Source organism: Sciurus vulgaris (genome assembly GCF_902686455.1).
Source record: "Sciurus vulgaris genome assembly, chromosome: X".
Taxonomy (NCBI): Eukaryota; Metazoa; Chordata; class Mammalia; order Rodentia; family Sciuridae; genus Sciurus; species Sciurus vulgaris.
In genome coordinates this window covers 83,725,647-83,740,054 of record NC_136471.1, presented here as the reverse complement: position 1 = coordinate 83,740,054, position 14,408 = coordinate 83,725,647, and the positions used below count along the sequence as shown (strand labels likewise).

Sequence of the window (14,408 nt, the reverse complement as noted above, 5' to 3'; positions counted from 1 at the left end):
TAAATGCCATTCACCACGTCAACAGACTTAAAGTTAAGAAACATGATTATTTCAACAGATGCAGAAAAAGCATTTGATAAAACACAGCATTGTTTCATACTAAAACATTAGAAAAAATAAGGATAGTAGAAACATATCTCAACATTATAAAGGCTATCCCTGCTAAGCCCATGGCCAACATCATTCTAAATGGTAAAAAACTGAAACATTCCTCCTAAAAGCAGGAACAAGGCAGGGATGCCCTGTTTCACCACTTCTATTCAACATCATTCTTGAAACTCTAGCCAAAGCAATTAGAAAGACCAGAGACATTAAATGAATCAGAAAAGAAGAACTCATATTATCATTATTTCCTGATGTCATGATTATATATTTAGAGGAGTCAAAAAATTCCACCAGAAACTTCTAGAACTCATAAATGAATTCAGTAAAGTAGCAGGATATAAAATCAACACTCATAAATCTAATGCATTTTTAACCAAAAGTGATGAATCCTCTGAAAGAGAAATTAGGAAAACTACCCCATTCACAATAGCATCAAAAAAATAAAATACTTGGGAATCAATCTAACAAATGAGGTGAAAGACCTCTACAATGAGAACTACAGAAGACTGAAGAAAGAAATTAAAGAAAACCTTAGAAGATGGAAAGATATCCCATGTTCTTGGATAGGCAGAATTAATATTGTCAAAATGGCCATACTACCAAAAGTGCTATACAGATTCAATACAATTCCAATTAAAATCCCAATGACATACCATACAGAAATAGAGCAAGTATTCATGAAATTCATCTGGAAGAATAAGAAAACCAGAATAGCTAAAGCAATCCTTAGCAGGAAGAGTGAAGTAGGGGGTATCGCAACACCAGAACTTCAACTCTACTACAAAGCAATAGTAACAAAAATGGCATGGTATTGGTACCAAAATAGACTGGTAGATCAATGGTACAGAATAGAGGACATGGACACAAACCCAAATAAATACAGTTTTCTCATACTAGACAAAGGTGCTGAAAATATGCAATGGAGAAAAGATATCCTCTGTAACAAATGCTGCTGGGAAAACTGGAAATGTGTATGCAGCAAAATGAAACTAAACCCCTATTTCTCACCCTGCACAAAACTCAAGTCAAAATGAACCAATAACCTAGGAATTATACCAGAGATCCTGCACCTGATAGAAGAAAAAGTAGGTCCAAATCTTCAACTTGTTGGCTTAGGATCAGGCTTCCTTAACATGACTCCCAGAGCACAAGAAATAAAAGCAAGAATCAACAATTGGGATAGATTCCAACTAAAAAGCTTTTTCTCAACAAAGGAAATAATCAACAATATGAAGAGAGAACCTATAGAGTGGGAGAAAATCTTTGCCGCACACTTCAGATAGAGCAGTAACCTCCAGAATCTATAAAGAACTGAAAAACATTAAACTAAGAATACTAATAACCCAATCAATGAATTGGCTAAGAAAATGAGCAGTTTACAGAAAAAGATCTACAAACATTCAACAGACATGAAAAAAAATTTTTTCAACTGATATATGAAAAAATGTTCATCATCCCTTTTAATAAGAGAAATGCAAATCAAAACCACCCTAAGATTCCCTCTCACCCCAATTAGAATGGCGATTATCAAGAACACAAGCAACAATAGGTGTTGGCGAGGATGTGGGGAAAAAGGTACACTCATACATTGCTGGTGGGGCTGCAAGTTAGTGCAGCCACTCTGGAAAGCAGTGTGGAGATTCCATAGAAAACTTGGAATGGAACCACCATTTGATCCAGCTATCCCATTCCTTGGCCTATACCCAAAGGACTTAAAATCAGCATACTACAGAGATGCGGCCACATCAATGTTCATAGCTGCTCAATTCGCAATAGTTAGATTGTGGAACCAACCTAGATGCCCTTCAATAGATGAATGGATAAAGAAACTGTGATATATATACACCATGGAATACTAGCCATGAAGAAGAATAAAATTATGTCATTTGCAGGTAAATGGATGGAGTTGGAGAATATCATGCTAAGTGAAATAAGCCAATCCCCAAAAACCCAAGTCCAAATGATTTCTCTGATAAGTGGATGATGACACATACTGTGGGTGGAAGAGAGTCAAGAATGGAGGAAGGAAGGATTGTGTAGAGGAAAATGAGTGGCGGGGATGGGGTGGGGTTATGGAAAGATAATAGAATGAGACAAATGTTATTACCCTGTGTCCATATAGGATTACACAAATGGTGTGAGTCTACTTCGTGTGCAACCAGAGAAACAAGAGGTATACCCCATTTTTATACAATGAATCAAAATTAAAAAGAAAAATACCACACCAGCATTTTCCACCCAACCCAGTTATTGTACACTTGGGCATTTATCCTAGTGAAGTGAATAGTTACGCTTATACAAAATTAATATTTGTAAATGCTTTATTCATACTTGTCCCAAACTAGAATCAACTGTTATGTCCTTAAATGGGTGAATGTTTAAAGAATCTGTAATGTCCATAACATGAAATACTATACAACAAAAAACTATAAAAAAGAGCATGCTTAAATGCATACAGTCTGTAGGTTGATATGAATGAAAAGTCCAATCCCAAAAGTTTCATAGGGAATGATTCCCTTTGTATGCTATTTTTGAGAAGAAAAAATTATAGAAATGGAGAATGGATTAATGGTTTCAAGGGACTAGGAACAGAGAATTATGAGTAGCAGGAAGGAGGTGGGCATGATTTTAAAATAATAGCACATGGAATTATACCACCACAGAATGATTATACGTCATACTGTGGTTGTGGCCATATACATGTGATAAAATATCCTAGAGCTAAACACATATACCCACACTTCCACAAACATGTAAATCTGAAAATTTGAATAATTTGATGGATTGAATCTATGCCATTTTCCTGGTCATGATATTATACTATAATTTTGTTAAATGTCACAAAATTACTTCTTGCACATAAGCCTATAATTATATCAACATTTCATAATATAATTTCAACAATTTTTTAAAAGCCTCTTACTTTGGGAACCTATTTATGTAACACATTCAAAATGACTGAACTATGGTGATGGAGAGTAAATTAGTGGTTTCCATGAATTGAGGATGCTGAGGGGGTGAATGCAATTATACTGGGAGAGCACTATACGTTGATGGAATAACTCTGTGTCTTAATGTTAATGGTGGTTATAAAAATCTACACAAAAGACAATATTCACATTATACCATTGTCAATTTCATGTTTTTTTTTATGTTACAGTTATGTAATATGTAATAATGGGGGCAAACTGCACTACCTTTAAAACCTTTTTACACTATAATTGTTGCTACTTGGTATACATTATTTGCCATAGAATTATTTTCATATGTGGCTCTGTCATTATACTATATATAATTTTACCATAAAAATAAAAAGTAGGAAAAATAAAATTGAAACATTGGTTTTTCTGAATATTTTTTCAGATATATTCCATGCCTTAGAGTCTCTAATACTGGTTCTAACCAGGGAGACCTTAATGGACAATTTATGACAACATGTACTAGACCCTTAGTGAATATTAATGGACTATGTAATTTTTTAGAGAGCCACCTTGATTCTTTTTCTGTTTTTTCAGTACATTTTGGCAAAGATTATGGATTAAGGAATCAGGATTTTATTACTCATTAAAGAAAGATTGTTGAGTAACCTCCTCATCTTCTAAATTTGAGAAGCTGAACTTCTTTTAACTAACACAAATGCCCCCTTCTTAAAAACTGATTCCTTTACAAATCCCTCATATTTCCCCATTTTAAAACAGTGGAGAAGCTGGAGTGGCAAAGAAATGGTCTTGAAAGAGTGACACTTCTTAATGCAGGATATCAACTCATGGAGACATTTAGTAGAAAGAGGATTAAATGGAAATTCATTCATTTTGCTTGTGAGAAAAAAGAGAAATTGGCAATCAGTTGATAAATAGTGTTCATATCCTAAATAGAGAAAGTTATGGGAGGCAAGACCAACTTTTTGACTCTCTAGTTAATACGACTTAATGAGTGGAAAGTGCTTTGCACTCTATAAATGCTTTGATTGATTAGTCCACTCATCCAGCTGTGAGGAGAATAGGGACCTGATTTGCAGAAAAGGAAAATGATATTAGTGTTCTTATGTAGCTCCAAGTGAGAAAGAAATTTAGAGGTTATTGCCCAGATTCCTACTAAAATAGGAGTTTCTGATCATCCCTGCTCTGCTTGCAATCCTTAAGTAATGAGATGCTCACTACCTACTGCTGTATCCTTTTTTCCCTATCCGAACAGTTTTGACTCTTATTAATCTTTGTTTTCAGCTAGAAGCAATGTCTCTATGACTTTTACATGAAAGGCCTAACTATATATTCTAGGACCATACAGAATACATCTGCTTTTTCTTTGTCCTCTGATAGTCCTGAAGATATTTAAAGACTAAAACACTGAGTATTTTGTAATTCAAAAAACTCTTATAATTTTAGAGCTGTAAATTTATTTAAAGATTATCTAGTTTTATTAAGAGTGACAAACTTGAAATTTACAGAAAAGGGACTTGTTCAGTATCATACAAATTATGGTGACTTCCACAGACAAAACAGCATAATTTTCTTCAATTAATCTTCCTTCATCTTAGTACAGAAAATCTTTTGAAAATCTATTACAGGCAAATATTCCCTCTAAACACTGTGTAGAAGATAAGTTGAATCCATCTTAGCATCTGTCTTCTAGAAGCCAGTAATTCAGAGGAAGAAAGAGCAGCAAACAGAAATGACTACAACACAAAGCTGGATAAAATAGGTTCAATAATAAAGTCCTAAGTAAACTGTGGAAGCAGAGGTAGAAGGGATGAAATAACATTGAAAAAATTAGGGAGCAGTATACATGGGCTAGATGGTAAGTTAGCAGAGAGGTGGTCAGGTTCAATATTATGTAGTATGCACATTTCACCCTGATGGAACTGACTGAATAAAGAATTAATTGTGAGAGATTATAAGTTATTTCTCCTATAATGGGGTATGGGTGGTCAAGATTTCTACTCTAATCTTCTTTCCTAATACTTATCCATGGTCTCTTCTACACCAAGCAGATATGTTCCCTCAGATTGTTAAGAATATTCAAAACAGCTTTCCGCTCTACCCAGGGAGAGGTCCATATGGAGTTGTTCTTGATTCCAATTGTAACTTAAAGGGAAACTGTCACAATGTCCAGAGTCCTTGATGTCCTTCAAATGAAGGAAGAGGATGCCCTCAAATTCCATGCAGCAAAAATCCACTTAGGTGGCACCAACCTTGATTTCCAGATGGAACAATATGTCTACAAAAGGAAAAGTGATGGCATCTACATCATAAATCTGAAGAGAACCTGGGAGAAGCTTCTTCTGGCAGCCTTATGCCATTGCTGCCATAGAAAACCCTGCCAATGTCAATGTCATATCCTCTAGGAACACTGGCCAGTGGGCTGTGCTGAAGTTTACTGCTGCCACCGGAGCCACTCCTATTGCTGGCTGCTTCACTCCTGGAACCTTCACTAACCATATCCAGGCAGCCTTCCCGGAGCCACATCTTCTGGTGGCTACTGATCCCAGGGCTGACCACCCGCCTCTTACAGAAGCATCTTATGTTAATCTGCCCACCATTGCTCTGTGTAATACAGACTCTCCTCTGCACTATGTGGACATTGCCATTCCATGCAACAATAAGGGAGCTCATTCTGAGGGTCTGATGTGATGGATGCTGGCCCGAGAAGTTCTGCGCATGCATGGCACCATTTCCCGTGAACACCTGTGGGAGGTCATGCCTGATCTCTACTTCTACAGAGATCCTGAAGAGATTGAAAAGGAAGAGCAGGCTGCTGCTGAAAAAGCTGTGACCAAGGAGGAATTTCAGGGTGAATGAACTGCTCCAGCTCCTGAGTTCACTGCTACTCAACCTGGAGTTGAAGACTGGTCTGAAGGTGTGCAGGTGCCCTCTGTGCCTATCCAGCAGTTCCCTACTGAAGACTGGAGTGCCCAGCCAGCCCCTGAAGACTGGTCTGCAGCTCCCACTGCCAGGCTACTGAATGGGTAGGAACAACCACAGAATGGTCTGGAGCTGTTCTGCAGACACTTGATAAGCAAAATGGAAATAAAGTTATGGAAAATAAAAACCAGTTTCTTAAAAAGAAGAATATTCAAAACAAATAATGCAATCAATAAATGGGTGAAGGAACTAAACAGACACTTCCTAAAAGTAAAAACACCAATGGTCAACAAATATGTGAAAAATGTTCAACATCTCCAGCAATTAGAGAAATGCAAATTAAAACTACACTGAAATTTCATCTCAATCCAGTCAGAATAGCAATTATCAAGAATACAAGTAATAGCAAGTTTTGGTGAGGATGTGGGGAAAAGGGTACACTCAAACATTGCTGGTGGGATTGCAAAATAGGTACAGCCACTTTGGAAAGCAGTATGGAGATATCTCAAAAAATAAGAATGTAACCATAATTTGACCCAGCTATCCCACTCCTTGGCCTATATCCAAAGGACTTAAAATCAGCATACTACAGTGATGCAGCCACATCAATGTTTATAGCTGCTCAATTCACCATAGCAGATTGTGGAACCAACCTAGATGCCCTTCAACAAATGAATGGATGCTGCGACCATTATGGCCAAACTCACAGTTCTGGTGAGGGGCAAAGGAGGATTAGAAAAATAAATGCTCACAAACATAGATTTTGAAGATTAAGCTGGAACCAGGTGGAGCTCTGCACTCTGATGGAAATTCAGATCTAAAGAGTTACACAAGCAATCTTTATTTATATATGTCTCATCAGGCTAAAGACTATGCAACCATTACTCTTTGTATTCAGGAAAGTTACAGAAACTAGGACATCTACATAGCTTTTCCACAGTTGCAAAGTTATCCCACTCCTCAGCATATACCCAAAGGAATTAAAATCAGCATACTACAGAGATGTGGCCACATCAATATTCATAGCAGCTCAATTCACAATAGCTAAGCTATGGAACCAACCTAGGTGTCCTTCACAGATGAATGGATAAAGAAAATGTGGTGTATATACACAATAGAATATTACTCAGCCATAAAGAAGAATGAAATTTTGGCATTTGGCAGTAAATGGATGGAACTGGAGACTATCATGCTAAGTGAAATAAACCAATCCTAAAATACCAAAGGTCAAATGTTCTCTCTGATATGCAGAGGCTAACCCACAAAGGGAGCAGGAGAAGGAGGGATGGATGAGTAGAAATTCACTGGATTAGACAAAGGGGAATGAAGGGATGGGAAGGGGTGGGGTATAGGAAATACAGTAAAATGAATGGGATATAACTTTCCTATGTTCATACATGTATATATAACCAGGGTAATTCCACATATGTACAATGACAAATATGGGAAGTTATACTCCATGTATGTTTGATATGTCAAAATACATTCTACAGTCATGTAGAACTAAAAAGAACAAATAAAAATTTTTAAAAAAGGACTTGGGATGTGGCTCAGTGGTTGAGCACCCCTGGGTACAATATCTGATACCAAAACAAACAAACAATTGTTAGTCTCCTGAACAATGTCTAGTGTAAGAAAAGTGATGTCACTTTGCTGTTGCCAAGCTTAGCTGGAATTTCAGGTTCTTCTCTTGGCTTTTGTTGCTACCTGATGAGGAATTCACTTTTTTAGTGTTGGACAGAGGTAGAAAAAAGGATTCTCAAATGATTTCCACTGACACTATAGAGACAGTGGTGTCCTATAATATTCTCACAGGAAAGAGGACCTCAGCTCTTCCCTTAACCTTTCTGGGCATGGTAGAGGAGTTGGTTTATCTTGTTATTATCTGGAGAGAGAAGGGATAGTTATGGTATTACTCATCCCTTGCTAGCAGGAGTGTGGGTGAAATTAAGATTGTTTTTGTGATGTTTGTCTGACAGAGTTATTGTCTCAAAGTTTTACTCTTAGATTTCTCCTTAACTAGTTCATTGCCTGGAGAGAACAGGATTTTATTTGGGCTTTTAAAATTCTCCCTTTGATATTTCTGGGTTGCCAGCTTCTTTGGTTTCATGTATTGAATATATGCAATCAAGATGAAACCAGGGAAATCATTACTTTGCTATTCCTTGGGCCTAAGGTCCCTAGCTGGTCTGGCTTCTCTTCACCTTTCAGGATCATCTAATTTTTTTAATGTAATATTCAGAGGTTTAGCTGTACTTAGTGGGGCAATAAGAAAGATATTTTACTCCACCTTTCTGAAAGCAGAAATTAGGCCAATGTTTTCTTTAAACTAATCAACTAATTACAGTATGCATACACAGATATTTAAAAATTTGTGTAGTATATTGAAAAGTCTTCTATCTCCTACCTTTATTACTCATGAACTGTGCTCCCTAGGAAGCACAGGTATTATTAGTTTTTTCCATATTCTTCCAGAGATACTTATGTGTACATAAACAATTATGTTCATACATATATTAACACACGTTTCCCATTTTAAGTATAATTAATGGACTCTACATACTATTCTGCACCCTGCCTCATTTATAAAATTAACACGAGAGTGATATATTCTGGACATAATTCCATATCATTACTACATAGAAGTACATATTAGTACATTTGCTGTATGAATGCACCATAATTTTGCTAACCTCTTACTGATGGCATTTACATTGTCTCCATGTTAGTTAAAATATTTCTTTAATAGATAACCTTGTGTATATACTATTTCACATATTTAAGAATACTGTGTGGTGAAGGGTCTAAACATTTGTAATTTTGATAGATATTGCCAAGTTACCTTCTAGAGAGGTTGTGCAACTTATATTTGTACCAGCAGTGTATGAATGTTTCATCCATTGATTTGTTCTATTTTACATCCTCCTTGCTACTGGCTGTCTGTATTGAATTACTTTATTCTGCATATCTCCCAACTCTTATGCTAGTATATCTAGTTTTGTGGAATATTAACAATTTTAGCTCAATATATGAAAGCATTAAACCCACCACATCTACACTGCCTCCTGTGACCATCCAATCCCTGACTACTTCCCTTGCCAATGACAACCCTTCAGAGGACTAAATACAGAGGCCACATCCCAGTCTCTTCTGCTCCAGGTCAAATATTCATCTATCCTTCATTTAATTATTGAGATTCTATTTTGTACCATGAACTGTGTTATTCACTGGGGATATGACTGTGAATAAGAGAGACCACTTTTATGAAAGTACTTTGTAGTGATGAAAAAAGAAGTTAAACATTTAAAACTAATAAATATAGTATTACACATTATGGCAATGTTTATGAAAGACATATCTAGAGTGCTCTAAGAGTGAATACTAGCAGGGAATTCACTTGTGATTGGGAAGGAGTAGTGAATAATTGACCCAGATAGGAGCTGCTCAGAAAGGCTATGCCAGGGAAGACACTGTTGACTAATGTAGTAATGGGTTACTTGAAAATTTCCTTGGGATACATTGGGACTTGATCTCTCCAAGTCTTTCCCCAGTGGTAACGTCCCTGTCATGAGAATATGGACAGCTATTGCAGTACATTTCCATAGCCAGCATACCCCCTTTACTAGATCACAAATTAGAACATATTCTAAATTTGATCAAGCAGCATATGGAATTTGAAGCCAGATTCCCATAAGGATCCACTGAAGGGCCTAGAGCTCTTCACATAGAAACTAGAGTGAATTTAGCTCCAACATAAACTAATTTGTGAATAGCTCAGGACAGAATCATGTGGTGTGTGAGTATTCTTTGAGGTTCCCTGCCAATGTTGAAGGGATTCCTTTTGGCCAGTCTCTTAGGTCATCACTTCCCAAAGTCAACCATGACTCTCAGGTGTTAGACATCACAGCTCTTATTGTCACTGCCATCTCCAAAATTAGCTTTCTTCTTGCCTCCTTACTATTAAAATGTACCAAGCTCTGTTCGATGCACTTAACTTACATTGTCTCACTGAATCCTTACAATGATTTGTCAGAGTAGTGTTAATGATTATCTCCTTTTTACATATGGAGAAAATAGGGCTCAGAAAAATTAAGTTATGTACATAAAGTGGCACAGTCAGGAAATGAAATAAAAAGCACTCCAAACCAAACAGTTAAATTCCAAAGCCTACTTAAAGATCCAATATATTGTATGAACTCACAAATTTTGTCCCTGTAGGTAGAAGTATAATACTGATATTGTGGCAAGATCTTTGCTCTCTAGAAAGAGACTTCTGACCCAGAAAACAGCTCACCTTGTCCACATTCAATCTACTTATTCCTTTAATCATATCTAGGAACTACACGAAAACAGCTTCATAGGTTTCTGCTATTTAGTACAATGGCTCCACCATCACCTTTGGCACTCAAGTCTGGACATTTGCTTTCTTCTTGGAAGAGACTCTTAATTCTCTTTCCAAGTGTGTCAGTTTATTAAAGTTTTTTTTTTTAATATTCCAAAGAGCTCACAATCATTGATTTTTCTTCATAGCTTTTACTCTCACAAAAATCATATTAGAATGGTATCAAAGGACATTTTAGTAAGAAAAATAAAAGATGTCATAATATTATTATCCAAACAGAAATGCTCTTTTCTCCATGTTCTCTTCTTTAATCTTCTGTTTATAGGCATCAAGTAGGGATGTGGGGGTCACTACATCGTATTTACAAAGACGCACTGATAGCAGATATGCTTTCTTCTGCTTTTTAGATATGTGCAGGCTTAATGGAATGAAATTACATGAAAGTAAATTAAAAAATGTACCAAAGCATATTTTTTAAAACTGTAAAGACAAAAGCTACAGTGGTATTTCATGTATACATTCAACATATATGACAGATGGCTTACTGTTGGTGCAGTATTTGGTGGGCATGAAAGATGAATAGTATATCATCTCTGCCTTATTCTCTACTAAAAGGATCACATTCAGAAGCAGGTAAGGACAATTAATCTCATTAATTTTTTTATTTGTGAGATGTACAGAATTTAATAAGAGAAGACAGAAGGAGAATTAATAACATGTCATTCTTTTTTTATGAGGAAGATTCATGGGACCCACTATTCTTAAAATGTTCTCTGTACTGGTAGTACAACACATGCCTATCTGAATTGGAGGGAAAATCATTTAAAGTTGTAGGTTTTCCCTATTATAATAAACTAAATGTTCTATGTCCTAGCAGTCCATCTTGCCTGAAAGATGCAACATGTTGAACATTTATCTGTAGTCTCTAATCAGCCCTTAGGCCTTTAGTTAATTTTTATAACTTGCACCCAACTACTACATGCATCCTGATATATTTTCTGTTCCATCTTACCCTTATTTGCCATTTTCCATTCCACATATTATCATTTAAACTATAGTAACATTTACTCACTTTTCTTGTTTGTTGTCTCCCAAGGGCAGGTATCTCTGTTATATGTTCACTGTATTTCAATACCTGGAATTGGTTTCACACTCAATAAACATTTAGTGAATGAATAAATCGCTCCCTAAATTAAAAATTGCATGAAGTTGGAGATAATTTTTCCTACTTGGCTCAGTGCTATAGCTCTAGAACCTGGAACAGAGAATTATAAAAAGTATGTGCTCAATAAGTATTGTTTGAGGATGGAACAAATCTATTTAATACACAAACGTTAGATCTTTATTGAGTGCTTAGTACATATGCCAAAATATCCCAAGTACTTTACATGAATAGATTTATTTACTTCTCAAAACAACACCAAAATACAAATTCTATTATTTCTCATATTATTTGAAGACTAGACAACAAAAAAGTAAAGCACAAGGGAAGTTAAGAAACTTTTCCAGTACTGACCACAATAGAAAGGATGAAACAGAAGATGTAAAAATTCTTTTCTCAATAAAAGCAACAAGACTACTTGCAAAAGTTGCCCAAACTTTATGTATAAAAATGCATTGGATTTATGAGCGTTGATCTTGTAACCTGCTACTTTACTGAATTCACTTATGAGTTCTAAGAGTTTTCTAGTGGAATTTCCAGGTTCCTCTAAATATATAATCATGTCATCAGCGAAAAGGGATAGTTTGAGTTCCTCTTTTCCAATTCGTATCCCTTTAATTTCTTTGGTTTGTCTAATTCCTCTGGCTAGAGTCTCAAGAACAATGTTGAATAGAAGTGGTGAAAGAGGTCATCCCTGCCTTGTTCCAGTTTTTAGGGGGAATGCTTTCAGTTTTTCACCATTTAGAATGATATTGGCCATGGGCTTAGCGTACATGGCCTTTACAATGTTAAGGAATGTTCCCACTCCCCCAATTTTCTCTGGTGTTTTGAGCATGAAGGGATGCTGTATTTTATCGAATGCTTTTTCTGCATCTATTGAAATAATCATGTGATTCTTAACTTTTAGTCTGTTGATATGGTGAATGACATTTATTGATTTCTGGATGTTGAACCAACCTTGCATCCCTGGGATAAATCCCACTTGATCGTGATGCACTATCTTTTTAATATATTTTTGTATGCGATATGCTAAAATTTTGTTGAGAATTTTTGCATCGATGTTCATTAAGGATATTGGTCTGAAATTTTCTTTTCTCGATGTGTCTCTGTCTGTTTTAGGTATAAGGTGATATTGGCTTCATAGAATGAGTTTGGGAGGGTTCCCTCCTCTTCTATTTTATGGAATACTTTGAGAAGTATTGGAATGAGCTCTTCTTTAAAGGTTTTGTAGAACTCGGCTGAGAACCCATCTGGTCCCGGACTTTTCTTTGTTGGTAGGCTTTTGGTGACCTCTTCTATTTCATTGCTTGAAATTGATTTATTTAAGTTCTGTATGTCCTTCTGGTTCAGTTTAGGTAATTCATATGTCTCTAGAAACTTGTTGATGTCTTCAAGGTTTTCTGTTTTGTTGGAGTATAGATTTTCAAAATAGCTTCTAATTATGTTTTGTATTTCACTCGTGTCTGTTGTGATATTTCGTTGCTCATTCCGAATTTTAGTAATTTGAGTTTTCTCCCTCTTTCTCTTTGTTAGTGTGGCTAAGTGTTTATCAATTTTGTTTATTTTTTCAAAGAACCAACTATTTATTTTGTTAATTTTTCCAATTGTTTCTTTTGTTTCAACTTCGTTGATTTCGGCTCTTATGAATCTTCAGAAAGAGAAATGAGAAAAACTACTCCATTCACAATAGCCTCGAAAAAAATAAAATACTTGGGAATCAATCTCACAAAAGAGGTGAAAGACCTCTGCAATGAGAACTACAGAATACTAAAGAAAGAAATTAAAGAAAACCTTAGAAGATGGAAAGATCTCCCATGTTCTTGGATAGGCAGAATAAATATTTTCAAAATGCCATACTACCAAAAGTGCTATACAGATTCAGTGCAATTCCAATTAAAATCCCAATGATGTACCTTACAAAAATAGAGCAAGCAATTATGAAATTCACCTGGAAGAATAAAAAACCCAGAATAGCTAAAGCAATCCTTAGCAGGAAGAGTGAAGTAGGGGGTATCGCAACACCAGAACTTCAACTCTACTACAAAGCAATAGTAACAAAAACGGCATGGTATTGGTACCAAAATAGACAGGTAGATCAATGGTACAGAATAGAGGACATGGACATAAACCCAAATAAATACATTTTTCTCATACTAGACAAAGGTGCCAAAAATATGCAATGGAGAAAAGATAGCCTCTTCAACAAATGATGCTGGGAAAACTGGAAAACCATATGCAACAGAATGAAATTAAACCCCTATCTCTCACCCTGCACAAAACTCAACTCAAAATGGATCAAGGACCTTGGAATCAGACAAGAGACCCTGCATCTTATAGAAGAAAAAGTAGGTCCAAACCTTCAACTTGTTGGCTTAGGATCAGACTTCCTTAACAGGACTCCCATAGCCCAAGAAATAAAAGCAAGAATCAACCACTGGGATAGATTCAAACTAAAAAGCTTTCTCTCAGCAAAAGAAACTATCAGTAATGGGAAGAGAGAGCCAACAGAGTGGGAGAATATCTTTGCCACTCATACTTCAGATAGAGTGCTAATTTCCAGAATCTATAAAGAACTCAAAAACTCTACACCAAGAATACAAATAATCCAATCAACAGTTGGGCTAAGGAAATGAACAGACACTTCACAGAAGAAGATGTACAAGCAATCAACAGAGATATGAAAAAATGTTCAACATCTCTAGTAATAAGAGAAATGCAAATCAAAACTACCCTAAGATTTCATCTCACCCCAATTAGAATGGTGATTATCAAGAATACAAGCAACAATAGGTGTTGGTGAGGATGTGGGGAAAAATGTACACTCATACATTGCTGGTGAGGTTGCAAATTAGTGCAGCCACTCTGGAAAGCAGTATGGAGATTCCTCAGAAAGCTTGGAATGGAACCACCATTTGACCCAGCTATCCCACTCCTTGGC

General features: G+C 36.1%; 1 pseudogene across 1 annotated transcript; it reads left to right on the top strand.

The window, feature by feature from the left end:
• Nucleotides 1-5,209: 5,209 nt before the first annotated feature.
• LOC306651581 (small ribosomal subunit protein uS2-like) lies at nt 5,210-10,715 on the top strand (annotated as a pseudogene). Its single transcript has 2 exons — nt 5,210-6,090; nt 10,634-10,715. The product of its transcript is annotated as a small ribosomal subunit protein uS2-like (transcript).
• Nucleotides 10,716-14,408: the final 3,693 nt, after the last annotated feature.